We start from the raw sequence: 21,131 nt of genomic DNA, 5'->3' as shown, positions 1-21,131 counted from the left end.
TACCATAAATCTTGAATACTTTATAGAAAAGTATTATGACCTACCAAACAGTCCCAGTTTTGGCATATATAAGCAAATTCCCAAAATTAATATATTTAAAACATTAAAACTTTTAACAAACCTTAACACTTGCTGCAGTGTTCATTATGACAGGTCCCTTGTATAGAATAATTGAATTCCTCATCCTACACATCTCTTGCACAACAAATATCTGGAATTATTTTGTTTTTGACATGTCAATCTTGACTTTATTCTTAAATGTGTATTTATGTAAGAAGTACATGGTTCTAAAATTCTTTTAAACTTAGTTTTTGTTGAATTGTCTAGTTTAAGAAAATCAATTACAATTTATATATAAAAAATTTCTGTGCTCAATTCAGCATCACATATACTAAAACATTGGAATGATACAGAGAAGATTAGTATGGCCCCTCCGCAAGGATGATAGGCAAATTCCTGAAGCATTCCATCCCCCAATTTGTTAAGAAATGGAAAGACTTGGAAAAAAAATTAAGTAGAGTAAGCCAAGTCCAAAGAAACATAGGTCCCATGGTTTCTCTAATTTTCAATAACTAATATATGTCTGGGATAAGCAGAAAATGTCAAAAGTTATGTGTATATGACCAGATAAGGTTATGTTAATGGAAATGAACCCCAAGTTAGGGACACAAGTGGTTTTTTCTTGCTATTTTTTCTCACGTACTTATAACCTACAGTGTGGATTTTTTTTTTTGTTTCTTTATATGTTCCTCCCTCATGCTATAACACCTATTTTCACTGTATTTGAAGTTGGTGCGCCTACATATTGTATATATTCTCCTCTAATTTGCTGAGGGGAAGGAAAAAAAAAACCAAAATGCTTAAATAGGGATACAGGTTGACCCATTGCAACAATGAGATTCACAAGAAACTATGTTGTAATGTGAACTTTACAATTGAGGCGGGGGAAGGGAGGAGGTTAATGGACTTGTGGAAGTGAGAGGGAAGGGATGGTAGGGGAACAATAAAGGAGGAGGTAACAATACTTGTTAGGAAATGTACTCATTACCTTGCTCATGAAGTGTTACCCCTCTGTGCAGTATTTTTACAATAAGAACGTATAAAACTGTTCTGAGATGGAAGAGTTTATTTCCTTTATTTTACTCATATAATATCGTTAGCAAAGAAATTCATGAAAAACCCCGATATGAAGGTATTTTGAATAAATATGTGTGTTAATGCACGCATGTGCTCAAGCACTTGCATGTGTGCTGGCATGCTCAGAGTTTGAAATCAGTGATGCTGAATTGAGCACAGAATTTTTTATATATATATAAATTGTAATTGATTTTCTTAAACTAGACAATTCATCAAAAACTAAGTTTAAAAGAATTTTAGAACCATGTACTTCTTACATAAATACACATTTAAAAATAAAGTCAAGATTGACATGTCAAAAACAAAATAATTCCAGATATTTGTTGTGCAAGAGATGTGTAGGATGAGGCATTCAATTATTCTATACAAGGGACCTGTCATAATGAACACTGCACCAACTTGCTAGGCCTTTTCTCTCTAGATTGGTGAGCTGCTAAATGAGCTACATCTCCATTCTTGGCCCTTTGCTAGTTCATTAAAATTTTTGAAAAATAATTTCATGAATTTCTTTTGCCCTGATTGGCTTCCAACTGTTAGCCACAGATCTCAGGCTCCTGAGTAGATATCCCGAGTAGTTAGGATTACAGGTGTGACAAACAAGCAAAGGCTTTCAGAATAACGTTAAAAGTAGAAGAAAATTTACTTCAGAGGGGCACGTATTAGCATCTCCAATTTTAAAACATTTTGGAGTGGTTATTTATGATTTTTTTTATTTTTGGATACTTATAAGACGGTAGGTGATGATATTTAAATTTTTAGTACTTTTTAAAAAGGGTACTGGAATTGTGGGAGAAGAAATTTGTTTCTCTTTGGACCTCAATGTATAAGCTCAGTTCTGTGCATGATAAAACAATGTCTCCAACACAATCTGTGTTGAAAACAAATGTGACAGAAAACAATCACCATGGGAAATATTTAGTATGCTATTATTTCTTGTACAATATGAATATTGAATTGAGAGTGTCATAGAATGGAGAGATTTTTATCTACCTTTTGTGTATTGCTGAAAGACTTTCGGAAACTTTGACTCATTTCCTTCCTCACTGTATGTGTCTTTAGGCCATGCACTTACTGCTTTTAATTACAAATTTTCCCAACACTAAAATGGTAATAACATTAGCATGATAGCATATGTTATCTTAACAATTAAGGGAACAAAAGTGGGAAATACTTAACATAAACTTCTAGGAATGAGCTTTGAGTTTAGCCAGCAGTCTTTTTAAAATACTAAATAGAATGTGATAAGTAGTACAGAAACCATTACATGTAGTGAGCAACCAGAAGTAATATCTATTGATCATGCTCTGCTTCCAAGGAGGCCAGGTGGATAACTTCTCATGCTGTAAATCAAATTGGTTATCTTATGTCTTGATAGTGTAAAAATATCAGGGACAGGATGATGAAGGAATGTTGTAGACTGAGGTGAAATCCATATGAAAATGTGCAAAACTGATAAAACATAAAAATATCTGAGCAGTATATTGTGTTTTACAACATTTTAGTTACATCGCAAAGATAAAGAAGACATAGAAGAATAAATTCTTTTTTTGTTGTCCTAGCATAGGTCCTTAGAAGGATGAACTCTTTCCTCATTCTTATACAGGCATCATCGGATGAGAGGAACTGTATTTTTTTTTGTTTGCTTCCTTCCATTTATTCTTCAGTTTGAAATCTGAGCTACTTGAGACTGAAAGAAACCAAGGGAAATTAGAAAAACAGGCTTTGGAAAGAGCAATCAATGTAAAATAAATAAACTACAGCCTTGTAACAGGTCTAACTAAATTGAGTTATATAGTGTCAATTGTTAACAGAAAATGATTTAAGCAATACCATGTTTTCGAAAACTGAAAAATGTTGGGAGTTGCTACATTTTTTTTCTTTTCTACTACCTCGAATTAATTATTGATCTGGTTTAGCGAGATTAAAGATGAGATTAACCAGAAACCAGATTAAAAATGGACAAAAGTCTGAATAGACATGTTCTCCATAAAGCCCTGAAAATTTCCTGTGGGTTTACAAAGTTGTGTTTAATACAACTTCTAAGCTGCCTTAATACTTTTTGAGCAGAAGTCATTAGAGAAATATAATTCAAAATTACTATGATACAACTTCATAAATATTATAACTCATCAAAAAAATCAATGGAACCAGTTATGGTGGTAAAGTCTTGTAATTCCAAGCATTTAGGAGGTTGGATTTAAGTCTAATGCCAGTATAGGGTACTGCAGATAGTAAAAAACTGCCCTTTATTATCTTTGAATAAAAGGTAATAATTTTGGTGAGAGTGTGGAAAAAAGGAAATTTTCTACACTATTGGTCAAAAAACAGGTTAGTATCCTCGTTGTAGAAAGTAGTATGCAAGTTTCTATAGAAATCCAAAGTTAAGTTGAACCATCAATCATGGGATTATTTCTCTCTGGGTAACTTTTAAATATATCTGTAGTTCATTTTTATTCACATTATTCACAAGAGCAGCCAAGATATAAGTTAATGTTCAGTGTTCAACTACAGACTAATAAAGCAACTATGACACATGCACAAATACCTTTTTCTGTTTCCTTCTTAAAATAACAAGAGATTGCTCCCATTAGCCACAATTTACAATGACCTGAAAGACGTATTCAAAATGAAGAAAAATGTTGTGTTCTGATCTTTATAAACACACACACACACACACACACACACACACACACACACACTCATCAACATCAAATATTAAGACAGAATTTTTTAAAACAAAATAAAGCAAAGTGGAACTTCTGGGGCATTTAGTTGACAATGTAGAACATACTAGAAATACAATATGAGGTATAGAGTTGAAATGTACAATATGAGGATACAGGGGACAACACTGGCCTTACATAGGAATGAAGCTAAGTAAGTGGGAGTTGTTCTTCCTAGTAGGGGTTGCTCTTTTAGTTGTTCTTCTTTCAGTAATGGATAAGATGAATGTAATACTTTCAATATACCTCCTTGTTTGCAGAAATGATAACAAACAATATAGCAATAATGTTGCACTCTCAACATAGAACAAACTGTCAAATTAAAATACATGAGATTATCCTTGATGTAACTAATTATTACAAATAAGGGAATCCATGGGAACTATGTTTCTTTAAGTCTGGCTTATTTCACTTAATATGATTTTTTCCAAGACCTTCCATTTCCTTACAAATGAGGTGGGATCTTTCTTTTTGATGGAAGCATAGTATGTGTGTATGTGAGTGTGTGTGTCTCATTTTCTTGATACATTCATCTACTGAGGGGCATCAGGGTTGATTCCATATATTAGCTATGGTAAATATTACTGTGATAACCATAATTGTGCTGATAGCTTTAGTGTGGCCTTGTTTGTGGTCATCATGTTAAATGCCCAGAAGTGTGATTACTGGGTAATAGGGAGCATTATTGTGTACATCAAGGATAATCTTAGTAGATGAGTAGAATAGCTCAATAGATATGTACATATGACCCTATAAGGTGATTCTAAGTGAAATGAACTCCAAGACATGTTCTTTGTTGTTGTTGTTCTTAATGTACTCCATGATTTCTTTTTATCCTTTTGTGGTTTCCCCACCTATGGTTTATCCCCTGTAGTCACTGTATTTGATTTTGATACCCTGTGTATTGTAAATATGTTGATCTGAACTGGGAAAGGGGAAGGAATAAAAAAACAAAATAGTGAGACAAAGACAAAGGGGGAACCTATGCAACAGTGATACTCACAAAACAATAGGTTGGAAACGATCTTGAGAGGTGCGTTGGGAAGGAAGAGGGAGAAAAATGGGTGAAGGGGTAAAAAGTTAGAAAAGAAATTAATTCATTACCTTAATTATGTAACTATAACCACTCTGTACATTACCTTGACAACAAAATTTAAATAAAAAATAAAATAAAATATATGAGAGCAGCAATACAGTCGGTGGGACTAGGGGAAATTCTGTACTATGCAAAGCAAAGTAGAACAGCTGTGGAGAGCAGCAATTTGACTTCAATGTAGGAAGTAATAAACTAGCATACAGATTTTCAGATCATGTCAGTCATTAAAAAGGGAAAACAAGATGCATACTCAGCAAACCAATAGAGATAAAATAGAAAACTAAACAATTGAGGTGAAGAGATGAATTGGATCAAGAATAAAAAATGACAGAATTAGAAAACAATAACAAGATGGTAAGTTTAAAAAACATTACCGTAATTCTATTAAATGTTGTTTACATCACAATTTGTTAGAACTATAACTCAAATCACAGTTTGATTGTATATCATTTGAAAAATAGTTTACTTATAATTGATTACTTCATATTGAATGTTTAATATATAATTTTACTTTCTGCAGATGTAGAAAAGAAAAAATGAAACTAATTTTTAATAAATTAATGTAATAATTCAAAGTGTATCCTACACTTAGCACTCATCTTAATATGAAAAAATAAATTATTGCTCATGACTCTTGGTGTTAGGTGGAAGGGTTCAGAATTGTAGTAAAATTCACACCACACAATACAGGAGGGTATGACTCCTCTAGGGCCAAGGAACTGGGGGATGAGAAACTGGTTTGGCTAGTACCTCAATGTTCTGTGGCATTATCCTTGACCTGGCTATGTCCCCTTTGTGTAAGTTCACTTCTTAACCCAGTGCTGGCCACACACCGGCCACTTGTGCTGTGGAAGTGGCAGGAGTAGAAGTGAGATCAAGAATGACCAAAATCTGGATTTATGGCCTGATTGGGGTGTCTTTAAAAAAATCTTAGAGCTGAAACTCAGACTTTGGCACTGTCCCTGAGCTTCCTTGATTCAAGGCTAACACTCTAACACTTGAACCACAGCTCACCTTTCATCTATTTTAGTAGTTTAGTAGACAGAAGTGTCTCACATATTTTCCTGCTTGGGTTGGCTTCAAGTTGCCGCCCTAAGAGCTCAGCCACTTAAGTATCTAGGATTGCTGGTATGAGCCACTGGCACCTGCTAAGGATGTGTGTGTGTGTGTGTGTGTGTGTGTGTGTGTGTGTGTGTGTGTGTGTGTGTGTGTGTGTGTTTACCAGGGCTTGAACTCAGAGCCTCAGTGGTATGCTTTAGCTTGTTTGCACAAGGTTGGTGCTGTACTACTTGAACTACAGTAGCTCTGCTACCCATCATTTTGGTGATTCATTGGAGATAAGAGTCTGCCCAGGCTAGCTTTGAATCTTGATTGATCCTTAGGTCTCAGCCTTGAGTAGTCAGGATTATAGGCATGAGCCACTGGCACCCAGCTGCAAGGCTGTGTTTTCATAATCTCTTCTGTTCTAACTGCTGTCTTGCCCTGGCCTAGATCTCTGACCTACACATCAGCTCCCAGCAGCCCCTGACTGTGTGAAGAACATAAAGCTCAAACCTGATCCCATTTCTTTTTTCTCAGGGGAGAAGGTTATATTTCATCTGAAGCCAGGGTTATGAGGGGTAGCTGTAGATGAGTGCTCAGCTGGAGAGAGGTAGTCTGTTTTAGCCAAGAAAGAAACTGGCCAGTTGGTAATAGCTCATGCTCTCATATTCCTAGCTCCTCAGGAGTCTGAGATATGAGGATTGCCATTCAGAGGCAGCCCAGCTAGAAAAGTCTATGAGAATCTCTTCTGCAAATAACCACGCAAAAGCTGGAAGAAAAACTGTAGCTTAACTGGAAGAGTGCTAGCCCTGAATGAAAAAAGTGAGGGACAGAGCCCAGGCCCTGAAATCAAGCCCTAGTCCCAAGATGTTTATGCACACACTCACAAAAAACACACACAGGAAGGTGGTTATGATGAGCTGAACTAGAACTGGAGGCAGTCATGAGGCATAGTCACAGTAAACTCTCAAGAGATACATCCATGTACAGGCCCACAGGACCATGGGAAGGACACTACTGATGCTTATTTGTAGTCGGCCCAAGATTGCAGACTTTCATCTGTCCCCTAGCACTGGTGAGGAAAGCAGGCCTCTGAGCCCTGGGACTCTAGGGCCAGCGACTGCTACAAGCAGCAACCAGCCAGCTGTGAATTCCTGAGCCTAAAATTCTTTCATAAGCCAAAACTCAACACCTGCCCAAGGTGTGCCTGACAAATTCACACTCTTGTGATACCTGCATGAGTGGGCATTACTTCGTGTGATATCTTGCAACTTCTGCCCTCCTGGCCCAGAACCATGGTCTGAGATGTCAATTTACTGCTCAGATCCATATTACACCCATGACAGATGCCATTCTGATTATCTCCATGCCCCAAGGCTCATCCCTTCTCGGGTACTGTGGATTGCTCTAGAGGTAATGGCCTCCAAACAGGCTTCTCTCAAGACTTGTAGGACACCTAGACATTGGGAGACCCTCAGTAGCTGGAACGTACTCTGCCTAGAGCAACAGAGGGCGGTCAAGCAGGCCAGGTGTTGGCCATGGGGCTTGAACTCTGGGCCTGGGCTCTGTCCCCAAGCTCTTTAGCTTACCACTTGAGCTACAGAGCCACTTCCAGTTTTCTTGAGGTTCCTTGGAGATTAGAGTCTCCCAGATTCCTGCTTGGGCTGGCTTTGAACTGTGGTCCTTATATCTCAGACTCCTGAGGAGCTAGGAGGACAGGTGTGAGCCACCGGTGCCCAGCTGATCTAGCCTTTCACCCCCAATAGACTAGGAGCTCCTGAAAGCTTTTCTGTATTATATCTGTGCCAGTACACGGGCTTGAACTCAGGGCTTGGGCTCTGGTCTCTTAACATTTTCCCTCACGGTTAGCACTCTACCACTTGAGCCACAGCTCCATTTCTGGCTTTTGGTAGTTAATTAGCAAGAAGACTCTCACTAACTTTCCTCCCCTGAGCTGGCTTGACCCACGATCTATATCTCAGTCTCCTGAGTAGCTAGGATTTACAGGGGTTGAGCCACTGGTGGCTTTGGACTAGAAGCTTTTCTTAAGCAAGCTTTATTCCCTGTGTTTGCCTTGACTCCTCCATGCAAAGGAGGTCTGAGGGTCAAGAGTTGTGAAAAATAAGCTTCCAGCCACAGGAAATGGCTGGGGTACCTGGTAAAAAGCAAGCTAATCTTCCCCCTGGGCCCTATTCTGGGACCCGACCATGTACCCTACCTGTGACTCAAGTACAAACCTTCACCCAACCTTGAATGTCCTCCCAGACTTGTCTGAAGCCACAGAACTTTTATCCCACCCACACCATCTGCTCTACACACACCTCAGGACCTTTGCCCATGTTGGACCTTCTGCCTGATGACCCTCTGTCCTGTATCCAAATCTTAGAACTCCTGTGGAATTTTGCACTGGTTATATGATCTCGCAGAGCAAGTCTTTTCTTCCCTTCTCCCTCCTTTTTTTTTTTTAATATTGAGTTGCTAGACATGACACTTTTGCAGGCTGACTGGCAAATGTTCTATCTTGGTGTGTGTGTGTGTGTGTGTGTCTGCATGGGTGTACCAGTCCTAGGGTGTGAATTCATGGCCTGGATGCTATCCTATCCCTGAGCTTTCGTGCTCAATGCTAGCACTCTACTACTTGGGCCACAGCTCTACATCTGGCGTTTTGGATGTTTAATTGGAGGAAAGTGTCTCATATAGGCTTTCCTGCTTGCAATTGGGATCCTCATATCTCAGCCTCCTGAGTAGCTTACAAGGGTGAGCCATCAGCACCTGCCATCTACCCTACCTCTTACCTATAACCTCAGTCTTCCTCTGAGTCCTAGAAGAATATGTCTCACCAGGCTCTTTTTTTGCCAGTCTTTGGGCTTGAACTCAGGTTATGGACATGTTTCTGAGCTTCTTTTGCTCAAGGCTAGCACTCTATCACTTAAGCCACAGTCCCACTTTTGGCTTTTTCTGTTTGTGTGCTACTGAGCAATCAAACCCAGGGCTTAGTGCACGCTAGGTAAGCACTCTACCACTAAGCCACAATCACAGATCAAGGCTCACTTCTAACAGGAATTATGAGGGTGAGATTGATTGGCATACCCCTTTCGGCATAGATATTGCTGACTATTTCATGTCTTTGCCATGATTTGGGACCAGCCTGTGACTCAGCAATGAGGAATGATAAATGAATGATATCCACCATGCCCCAGAGGTCTAGTCTCACATTCTACAGAGAGATAGAGAATATGGAGCCAGAAACTTTGTCAACTCCTACAGTATAGGTACTGTGGTCTCCCTGGAGGAAGTGGCTTGCTGCTAGGTGTCCCATCGGGCTTCAGTTATTAAATGGTAGAAAAGGATACTATGTTCAAGCTGCCAGCTCAGACTTAGTACAATTCAAGTCATGTCCCAGCTTCCCCAGGTTGGACGGCTGGGCATGGGCAACCTGCTGAATGTCCATCATCCATCCATCATCCATCCATACACAGAGATATGGAGTTATTGCCTCTTTTTTGGGGGGGGGTGGACAGTTCCGGGTTTGTACTATGAGACTAGACCCTGTCTGTGAGCTCTTTTGCTCAAAGGTAGTGCTCGGCCTTTGAGCCACAGCCCAATTCATGTTTGTTTGTTTTTTTCCTGTGATCTCTTAGAAATAAGAATGTCTTGGACTTTCCTGTCCCGGTTGAATTCAAATTGGCATTCTCTATATCTCAGCCTCCTGATGAGTTAGGATTACAGGCAGGAGCCCCTGGATCCTGGGTTTCTTTTCTTCTTGTTCTTTTTTGTAATCATAACAATCTGAAATCTTCACGCTATCATTCCAATGGTTTGCGTTATAAGTAAACTACCCAAGCCTAGAGTTCGAATGCCAAGACTGCCACCCACAAATTGAAGGTGATCCTGACAAACTCATTCCTATTAATGTGAATGCTAATGGAATGTTATAAAAGTAATAATTAAATTTTCAATTAATTCATGATTCTATTTTAGAATGCCACATAAAAATTATTGGATTTATATCTTCCATTCTAGTACCATGGTATGATTCCCCTAATGGAAGGATATTGACTAATTTTTAATCAAGGCTTTTATAAGTATTCAAACGTGATACTTCATTAAATGGAAGCATAATTTGCTAACTAATAATTGGTTTTATATATATTATCTAATATCCTCAAATTCCCTCTCTCTCTTCATATATATATATGTATGTATGTATATATCTACACACCAATTTATCTATCTATCTATATTGGGTACTCCTGTGGCTTGATCACAGGTCCTCAGAACTTTCTGGCAGCTCAGTTTGCTAGAGGCTGGTGTGCTAAGACTGTGACCCCATTTATGGCCATTGTAGGACATAAGTTGAAATCCCAGCATGTCCAAAAATTTATTCGTGTAGTAAGAAGCCAATTTTGACACTTTTTTTTCCTTTTCTGTGAAAGTCCTGGGTCTCAGTATGATGTATAATCCATATGCAAATATATCCTATGTGATATGATGTAATAAAAGAACTGTTATATGTGTAATAATACTAAATAAATAAGGGTAATAAACATAATATGTAATAAACCCATGTATGTAAATAGATCTCATATATTAATATTACTTTTTCCAGTGCTGGTGCTTCATTTCAGGCCCTGGGAACTGGTCTGAATTTCTTGTCTTCAAGGATGGTGGGCCTTTCCCCTTCATCCACAATGCCACAAAGTTATCCAGACCCTGAGTTCAAATACAAGGCCTGCCAGAAAAATAGTGCAAATTCCAAACCATGGAATTACTATTATTGTTATTATTATTATTAGCCGAGCACAGGGCTTGCTCTCAGGTCTTGATACCTCTGCCACAGCCAACTCTTGGATCCTAGGACCTAAGTTCAAATTTTGGGGCTGGCAAAAAAAAAAAGAAGCATAAAACTGACAAGTTCAAGAAGATGGTTTTACTTTAGTTTCCTTTGTGTTGTGACCATCCTGGATGTAAATGACAATGCAAAGAAAGAGTACATGACCTTGTATTGCTGATGTTTGGTGGACTATTAAGGAAGCCATAGCCGAAACTGGCAACTTAGGTGTGGAGGACGAATCCTGGGATTGCCACTAATGAATGGCAGAGATTCTAAGAAACCAAATTCTCAAGTACATCCATACAAATAGAATGTTATAAAAGTAACAAATAAATAAGTTGTTAGTGTTTGATTATATTATAAAATTATACACAACATTTATACTACCATGACTAATTTTCAATTAATACTTTATTATGTATGCAATCATGATACTTAAAAAGGGAAGGCATAATTTCATTGCCAATAATCGGTAGCAATATCATGTATGAATTTTCATAGTATACAGACATCTCTCTCTTGTTTCATGCATCTATCTGTCTGTCTGTCTGTCTGTCTGTCTATCTATCTATCTATCTATCTATCTATCTATCTATCTATCTATCTATCTATCTATTTATTTATCTACCAATCTACACATTTATCTGTTTATACACTTGTTACTACTGGGACTCAGTATTAGAGTGCTCGTCTAATACGTATAAAGCCCTGGGTTTGATTCCTCATTGCCACATGCACAGAAAAATCCAGAAGTCATGCTGTTGCTCAACCAGCTGAGCACTAGCTTTGAGCATAAAAGCTTAGGGACTGTGTCTAGACTCTTACTCAAGATCCAGGAATGGCACCAAAAAAGATAGAATGTTCTGACTGCAACTATATAAGGATAGGACTGCAAATACTTCATCACAGAGCAAGCCGGGAATCTGGTGCTGACAGCTGCCATCTAACCTGACTTAGCCAGAGGTAAACTGCTGCAACTCAGATCCACAGAAACAGATGCTGCTGGCTCACTCACCCCATCATCCAAGATCCTGGGGGACTGAGATCTGACACTGGTGGGTTTAAAACCCAGCGCTGAGCTGTGGCTCAAAGTGTTAGAGTTCTAGCTTTGATCAAAAGATCTTAGGACAGTATCCCCAACCTTTCAGTGCAATCCCCGTGGCTGACTCTACCTACCCATTAAATCCCACCCCTCTAAATCATTAGATGTGAACTTTGTGTAGTTTGTGATGTGTTTATGAAAGAATGGTGATACTAATGGAAGCACCCTAATTCTAATGACAGCATGTGGGTTACAGCTATGTGATGAGTCCTTCATGAGGTGTTGTGTGCTAAGTCCTTCACGGGGTACATTCTTTCATCTGGTCCTTGTAAGAGCTCCACAAGTCAGATGATTGTGCAGATGAAAAACTTGGGGCTCAGATATCCCCATATCAGGGCCAAAAGGATGTATGTACCTAACTCTATTGAGTTGTCTCCTGCAGACAATTGTTTTGGTTTATTTTTCTCAGTCGTGGACCTTGAACTCAGGGCCTAGCCACTGACCCTTCCCTGTTGGGCTCATGGCTAGCATCTTACCAGGTGGAACCAAGGACCCCTTGCAAAGGAGTGTTACAGTCTAGGTGTCTGTAGCTGAGGTGTGTCATCCTGTCTACTCAGCAGCTGAGATGTAACACTCTCAGTTCCAAATTATCCCAGACACAAAGGTTCCCATGAGACTATTATCTCCTGTTCACTACTTAGAAACTTGAAGTGGAAACTGGGTTCCGGCGACTCACGCCTGTCATCCTGGCTACTCAAGAGCCTGAGAGCTGAGGATCACACCCTGAAGCCAGGGTGGGCAGCAAAATCCTTGAGAGGCTTCTCTCCAGTGACCTACCAAAAATCTGCAGGTGTGCTGTAGCTCAAGTGGTAGAGTGCTTGGCTTTAGCTGAAGAGTTCAAGGACAGCACCCAGGACTAGATTTCAACTCCTTCAATTTCCAAGAAAAGAAAGAAAAAAACCTGAAGTGGACTGCTGGGAATGTGTCTGAGGAGTAGAGTGCTTTGCATGTATGAATCCCTGGGTTGGATTCCTTAGTACCACATCACTAGAAAAAAAGCCTGAAGTAGCTCTGTGGCTCAAGTGATAGAGTGCTATCTTTGTACAGGAGAAACTCAGATACAGTGCTCAGGTCCTGAGTTCAAGCTCCAGGACAAGTGTATGCACACACATACATGAACACACACACACACACACACACACACACACACACACACACACACACACCCCACAGATACCAGAAATGAAGCTGTGACACCAAATGGTAAAGCACTGAGCTTCTGCTCTCATCTCATGGTCAGCACCCAGGCCTTTGTTCAACCCCAAACCTAGCCACCCAGGACCCAACTAGGAGAGGTCAAAGGTTTCAAAACCTGATGAGCTCACCAGCCCTAAATGACAGGAAGCATTGTTCTATTACCCATGTCCTTAGATTTTGCAAACTTCCAGAAACCTAGTAAGGCACCATTGCCGATAATGAATCATTTTATTAGGTTCAGATCCCTTGTTGTCTGACAGAAGGACCATTGAATTAATTGTAGCAGTTTATTTCAACACTGAAACATAGTCTAAAAAAGACAGGATGAGTGCAGAGAACTTGGCCTTCCACAGAAGGTGGCACAAATGAAGGCTTCCTATTAAAACAGAGCACTTGGGAGAGAGATAGATTGGGGTACAAAGAGGTCTTTTTCTCTTGGCCTTCAAAGCCTGCTCACACTCATCCTCACTAATTGCCCCGCATGAATTGTTTGTTACAGTGCTGTACAGGAGTCAAGCTTTTTTTCTGCCGGTTCCAACAATGAGACAGAGTTTCTCCAGCAGCCTGGGGTGAGGAGAAAACCTCAGGCTACCCTGGGAACAGTGAGGGAAGCCCCGGAACATGCACTGTCTTGAAAAGACTGTCTGTGCTATGAAATCATTCTATTCAAAGCAAATTTCCTAGTTGGGTGCCTTTCATTATAGGGACTCTGGACCTTCACCGATAGAAATGCATGATACATACCTGGGGAGACATGGAGTTACTTGTTTTTTGTTTGTTTGTTTGTTTGGCATGTCTGGGGGCTGTATCATGAGCCCAGGCACTGTCCCTGAGCTTCTTTTGCTCAAGGGTAGCACTCTTTCTTTGAGCCACAGCCCCATTCATGGCAATTTTTTATTCCTGTGATCCCTCAGAAATAAGAGTGCTGTGGACGTTCCTTTCCAAGCTGAATTCAAACAGGCATTCTCTACCTCTCAGACTCCTGAAGAGCGAGGATTACAGGCAGGAGCCTCTGACACCTGCCTTTCTTTTCTTCTTGTTCTTTTTTTTTCATTGTGATGAACTGAAATCTTCACAGTGTCATTCTAATGGTTTGCATTTAGAAGTAAACTATCCAGGCCTAGAGTTGACTGCCAGGACTGCCACCTACAAATGGAAGGAGATCTGGAGAAAATCTTTCCTAGTCATGTGAATGCTTAAAGGAATGTTATAAAGTTAACAATTAAATTTGCAGCTGGTTCATGGTTTTCTTATAGAATGCCACACAAAAAGTAGTGGATTATGTCTTCCATTCTAGCACCATGGTATGATTCTCCCAATTAAAGAATACTGACTACTTTTACATTAATACTTTAATAAGTATTCAACCATAATACTTCATTAAATGGAGGCATAATTTATTAATAATTCATAATATATATATAATTTAATATCTTCACATTCTCTCTCTCATATATATTGCAAACTATACATCTATCTATCTATATCTGTATTTATATCTATCTATATCTATCAATCACTACTATGGCTTGTTCCCAGGTCCTCAGAACTGACTGGCACCTCAGTTTGCCAAAGCCTTTTTTTCTACAACTGACCCTTTCATGAATTGGGCATTGAGGGCTGTAAATTAAAATCCCAGCATGGCGAAAATTTTATGTGTGGAGTTAGAAGCCAATTTTGAGACATGTTTTTTTCCTTTTCTGTGAAAGTCCTGCTCTCAGTAAGATGTATAATCCATATGCAAATAGATCCATGTGATAAGATGTAATAAATGAAATAGATGCTATATATATACTAATACTAAATAAAATAAAAAAATAAGGGTAATAAATGTCATAAGGATTAAACCCATGTATGTAAATAGATCTCATATATGGATATTATTTTTTTCAGTGCTGGGGCTTGTATTTGGGCCCTAGGAACTAGGCTGAAAATCTTGTCTTCAACGATTGTGAACTTCCTCTCCCCCACAGTGCCACAGAGTTACCCAAACCCTGAGTTCAAATCCCAGGCCTGCCAGAAAAGTGGTGAAAATTCCAAGCCAAGGCCTTAATTTTATTTTGGCCGTGCCTGGGGCTTGAACTCAGCTCATGGCAACTCTGTCTCAGCTTCGATCATCCTAGGCTGGTGTGAAGCCTCAGGACCCACAGCCCATCCTGAGATCCTAGGACCCAAGTTCAAACCTTGGGACTGGCAAAAAAAAAAAGGAGAAGTGCTGGGAAGGTGGCTCAGTAATAGACGGCTTGCCTTGCATACATAAGGCCCTGGGTTCGATTCTTCAGCACCACATAAGCAGAAAAAAATGAAGTAGTGCTATGGCTCAAGTGGTAGAGCGATAGCCTTGAGTTGAAGAGTTGAGGGACAGCACCCAGACCCATAGTTCTGGCCCCAAAACTGAAAAAAAAAAGAAAAAGAGAGGGAAATAAAGGAGAAGCATAAAACTGGGAAGTCCCAGAAGGCAGTTTTACATTGTTTTTCCTTTGCATTGCAACAATCCTCTAAATGACAGGGCACAGAAAGTGTACATGACCTTGCACTGCTGAAGTTTAGTGGACTCTCAGGGAAGGCATAGCCAAAATCAGCAACCTAGGCCCCGTGTGCGAATCCCAGGACTGCCACCTATGAATGGCAGTAGATTCTAAGAAACGCATTCTGATATATATCCATACGAATGGAATGTTACAAAGTAACAATTATATTAGTAGTTAGTGTATGATTATATTATAAAATTATACACAATAATTATAGTACATTGACTAATTTTCAGTTAATACTTTGTTATGTATTCAACCATAATACTTAAAAAAAGGAAGGAATAATTTATCGATAATTGGTAGTAATATAGTATATATAATTAAGTAATATACAGACATTTCTGTCTCGTTTTATACATACATACTTACATATATATATTTCTATATGTGTATATATATGTATATATATATATGTGTGTGTGTGTGTGTAACAATCTACCTATCTATTTCTACACTTGTCATTCCTGGGGCTCAGTTGTAGAGTGCTCGCCTAGTATGTATGAAGCCCTGGGTTCGATTCCACACTATCACATGCACAGAATATGCTGGACGTACTGCTGTCACTCAAGCAGTAGTGCACTGGTGTTGAGCATGAAAGCTTAAGGACTGTGTCTAGACCCTTACTCAAGTCCCAGGACTGGCACCAAAAACAAATTAGAATGTTCTGACTGCAAGTATAGAAGGTCAGGATTTCAAATACCTCATCACAGAGCAAGCTGGGGGTATGAAACTGATGGCTGCCATCTAACCTGACTTAGCCAGAGGTCAACCATAGAACCAGATGCTGCTGGCTCACCCCTTGCTGCGTGGGGGATGAGATCAGATACTGGTAGGTTGAAAACTCAGCCCTGGCAGGAAGTCTGGGAGACTCTGAGCTGTGCCTCAAAGTGGTAGAGCTCTAGCCTTGAGGAAAATATCTTAGGACAGTACCTCCAACCTATGAGTGTAATCCCCGAGGCTGATGACCCTAACCACAAAAACACCCCTCTAAACCGTTAGATGTAAACTTGTTTGGTTTGTGACGTGTATCTGAAAGACTGTTAATACTGATTAAAGCACCCTAAATCTAATGACAGTCTATTGGATACAGCTAGGTGATGAGTCCTTCCTGAGGTGCTGGGTGCTGAGTCCTTCATGGGGTGCTGGGTCATTCATGGGGTACTGTGTGCTGAGTCTTTCACAGGGTGCTATGTGCTGAGTCCTTCATGAGTTGTTTACTTTCATCTGGTCCTTATAAGAGCTATACAAGTAAGATGATTGTGCAGATGAGAAAGTTGAGGCTCACATATGCCCCCAAGTCAGGGCCAAATTTATGTATATACTGAGCTCTAGCAACTTGTCTCCTGTAGGCAATTGTTTTGGTTTAGTTTTCTCCATCATGAACTTTGAACTCAGAGCCTAGGTGCTGAATTTATTCTTGGGCTCATGGCTAACATTCTATAATGCGGAGCCAAGAACCCCCTTGAAGCAAATTGTCATGGCTTAGGTGTCTTTAGCTGAGGTCTATCATCCTGCCTGCTCAGGAAGCTGAAAGTCTCGTTTCAAAGCTATCTCAGATCATGGTGAAAAGCCAGCTTGGGCAGGAAATTCCTTGAGATGGTTATCTCCAATAAACCACCAGAAAGCCTGAAGGGGCACTGTAGCTCAGGTGGAAGAGCACTAGACTTGAGCTGAAAAGATCATAGACAGCACCCAGACCCAGACTTCAACTCCTCCAACTTACAAGAAAAGAAAGAAAGAAACCTGAAGTGGAGTGCAGGGAATTTTTCTTAGGGTTAGAATGCTTTGCATGTGTGAAACCCTGGGATTGAATCATCAGTACCACATCCATAGAAAAGTTCCACATCCCTGAAGTGGCACTGTGGCTCAAGTGGTAGAGTGCTGTCCTTGTACAGGAGAAACTGAGGTACAGTGATAAGGTCCTGAATTCAAGCACCAGGACTGGTGTATACACGCGTGCATTAGTGCGCACGTGCACGTGCAAGCACACACACACACACACACACACACACACACACACATAGGCACCGTTGCCAATAATGAATTATTTCATTAGGTTCAGCGCCCTAATTGTCTTCCAGAAAGACTCTTGAATTAATGGTAGTAGTTTGTTTCAAAACAGAAACATAGTCTTACAAAGACAGGATGAGTGTAGGGAACTTGGCCTGCCACGGGAGGTGGCACAAATGAAGGCTTCCTGTCAAAAGAGAGCACTGGGGAGAGAGATAGCTTGGGGTACAAAGAGGCCTTTTTATCCTGATCTTCAGAGCATGCCCACATTCATCCTCACTAAATGGCCCAGATGAATTGCTTGTTACACAGCTCTATAGGAGTGAGGCTTTTTGTCTGCCTGTTCTAAAAATGAGGCAGACTTCCTCCAGCAGCCTGAGGTATGAAGAACCCCTCATGCTACCCTGGGAACAGTGAGGGTAATCCCGGAACATGCACTGTCTTGAAAGCACTCTCCATGCTATGAAATCATTCTATTCAAAGCAAATTTCCTAGCTGGGTAGCTTTCTTCATAAAAACTCTTGATGTTCACTGATACAAATAGATGCATACATACACAGACACATGGAATTAATGGCTCTTTTTTGTGGCAGGTTCTGAGGCTTGAACTGTGAGCTTAGACATTTTCCCTAAGCTTCTTTTGCTCAAAGAACCATTTTATTTTGTCTTAAACCATGATTACCATAGGCTGGGGTGCAGCTTTTACACCCACAAATGATCTAGGGATCCTAGGACCAGAGTTCAACTCTCAACACTGGCAAAAGTACATCCAACCAACAAAAATGGAGGAGGAGAAAAACAGGAAGTTTTACACTATAATTTTACCTTTGTTTCCTTTGTACTGTGACCCTCCTGGGTCTCAATGACTCAGCTTGCGTGGATGAAGGCTGGGGCCTGTCAGTGAAGCCTGAGTCTAACCCAGACACCTAAGCCCTGAGTTCGATCCTAGCACTGCCACCTATACACGGATGAAGATCCTAGGAAACTTGTTCCTATGTATAGGAACACTAACAGAATGTTTGAAATGTACTAACTGAATGACTAATTAGATAGTCATTCCAGTATAAGATTGTATGCAATAAATATAGGTCATTGATTAATTCTTTATTAAGTGTTCTACCGTGATTAATTAATGGAGGCATAATTTTAGACCAAATAATTGGTAGTAATGGAATATATAAATATAAGCTATAGACATAACTCTTTATATAGGGTTACACACTAGAATCTACGTAAAATTCTATCTGTCTCTCTCTTTTTATATTTATAGATGTATATACATATGTAAATACACACACATGCGCACACACACACACACACACACACACACACACACACACACACACACACTACAATCTAAACATCTATCTGTTTACATATTGGGCATTCCTAGGGCTTGATCTCAGGTCCTCAAATTTGCCTACCAACTTCACTTGCATCAGACTGGTATGCTAACATTTAACCATTCCTGAAGTGGGTCTGCTAGGCCCTAAGATCAAGTCACAGAACTGCCAAAAACTTAATACTGGTGGAAAAGCCAATTGTCACACTTGTTTTCCTTTTTGGTGAAAGCCCTGGGTCTCAGGAATGATGTAGAATACTTAGGCAAATCTATGTCTTATGTAAAAAGATGCAAAAAATGGTATATGTGTAATCATACTCACTAAAATACATAAGAAATAAATAAAAAACAAATAAAATGAATAAGTACACTAATCACAATATGCAGTAAATGTGTATGTAAATATAAATCATGTATTAAAATGTATATGCATATTATTCTTTAGAGTGTTAGGACTCGAATTCAGGCCCTAGGAACAGACCTGACTTCTGTCTTCCAGCAAGGTGAACTTCCCCATCCCCCACAGTGCTGCATATTTACCCAGAGCCTGAGTTCAAATCCCAGGTCTGGCAGATAAAAGGGCATGAATTCCAAGACAAGTAGCCTCATAATATTTTAAATATTTTTAATGTATCAATGTATGTACTTATTTATTTCTTTTTATTTTGTTAAGCACAGGGCTTGAACTCAGGTCGTGGAAATTCTGCCTCAGCTTTGATCACTCTAGGCTGGTGTGCAGCCACTGGACCCACAGCTGAACCTGGGTTCTTTGGCCCCAAAGGCTGACAGGGGAAAAAAAAAATTAATGCCACACAGAAAAAAAAAATAAACCTGGCAACTTGCAGATAGCTGCCAGTTTTACATTTGTTTGGTTTGCAAGGTGACCATCCTGTGTCTGAATGACACGGCTGAAAAAGGTTGATAATCTGGCATCTCTGAAGGCTGGCGCGCTACCAGGAAAGCCATAGGCCAACATGGCAACATAAGTCCTGTGTTAGAAGCCCCTTCCTGTCCCCTACAAATGGAGGGAAATCCTAAGAGTCTCATTCCTATTCATAGGAAAATTATGAATGGCAAGGTGGAATTGGTTGTTTCTGAATACTACTATACAATTAGACAGAGTGAGTTTAGGCGGACAATGTATTTTAATGAGTATTTTTTGACACATTCAAAGAATACTATTAATTACATGGACACAATAGTTTCCAAACAGCGGTTGAATTAATTATTATTTCATTAAGGATGAAAACAATAATATTAATTACATGGAGGCATAATAAATACCCAAGAATTGGTAGAAATGTAGTGTATATAACTGAAGAATATATAGACATCTCTGGCACTCTATAAATATCTGTATTTATTTGAATCTTCATGTCAATCTGTTCATATTTTGTCAATGCCTGGGGTTAGATCTCAGGTGCTGGAGATGCTTGTCCGCTCCATATGCCCCAGGCTGGTGTGTTGACACTCACCTATTCATGAATTGGGTCTTGTAGGCCGTGAATTCAGTTGCCAGCACTCACAAAAATTGAATCGTGGATTAAGAAGTCCATGGTGACTCACTTTTTCCTTTTCTGTGAAAGTCCTGGGTGTCAGGTGTGAAGTTTCATATATAGGCAAATCTATACCCTATGTAATAAATGTAATAAAAATTTCATGTTTAATAACAGTTAATAAAATAAATGGTAAATAAATGAATAAAACAAAAATAAAATGAATAGCTATATTAAGCTCGATATGGGGTCAACATCTGGGGCTCGATCTCAGGGCCTAGGAAAGCCTGGCAGCTGAATTGGCTAGAGGCTGCTGTGCTAACAGTCACTCATTCATGAATTGAACCTTCTAGGCCCTGAGTTTAGATCCCAGTACTGCCAAAAATGTAATTGTGGAGTGAGAAGCCAAGCGTGACACATGTTTTATTTTTCTTTGAAAGTACTCGGTGACAGGTAGGATGTATAATTCAGATGCAAATCTATAAGCTATGTAATAGGATGTCATAAATGTAAAAAATGTCATAAGTGGAAGAATTGTCACTACAATAAATGAAAAAAAGATTGAATTAGTAGTGAATCATTCTAGGATAAAATAGACACAATAATTATAGGACATAGA

The 21,131-nt window shown here is 39.5% G+C and overlaps 1 pseudogene; it reads left to right on the top strand.

The window, feature by feature from the left end:
- The first annotated feature begins 367 nt into the window (after positions 1–367).
- LOC122095446 lies at positions 368–482 on the top strand (annotated as a pseudogene).
- The last annotated feature ends 20,649 nt before the right edge of the window (positions 483–21,131 follow it).

Source organism: Dipodomys spectabilis, unplaced genomic scaffold (genome assembly GCF_019054845.1).
Source record: "Dipodomys spectabilis isolate Male_0828 unplaced genomic scaffold, ASM1905484v1 ptg000351l, whole genome shotgun sequence".
Classification (NCBI taxonomy): Eukaryota; Metazoa; Chordata; class Mammalia; order Rodentia; family Heteromyidae; genus Dipodomys; species Dipodomys spectabilis.
The sequence above is the reverse complement of the archived record's forward strand: the minus strand, read 5'-3'. Positions and strand labels throughout refer to the sequence as shown.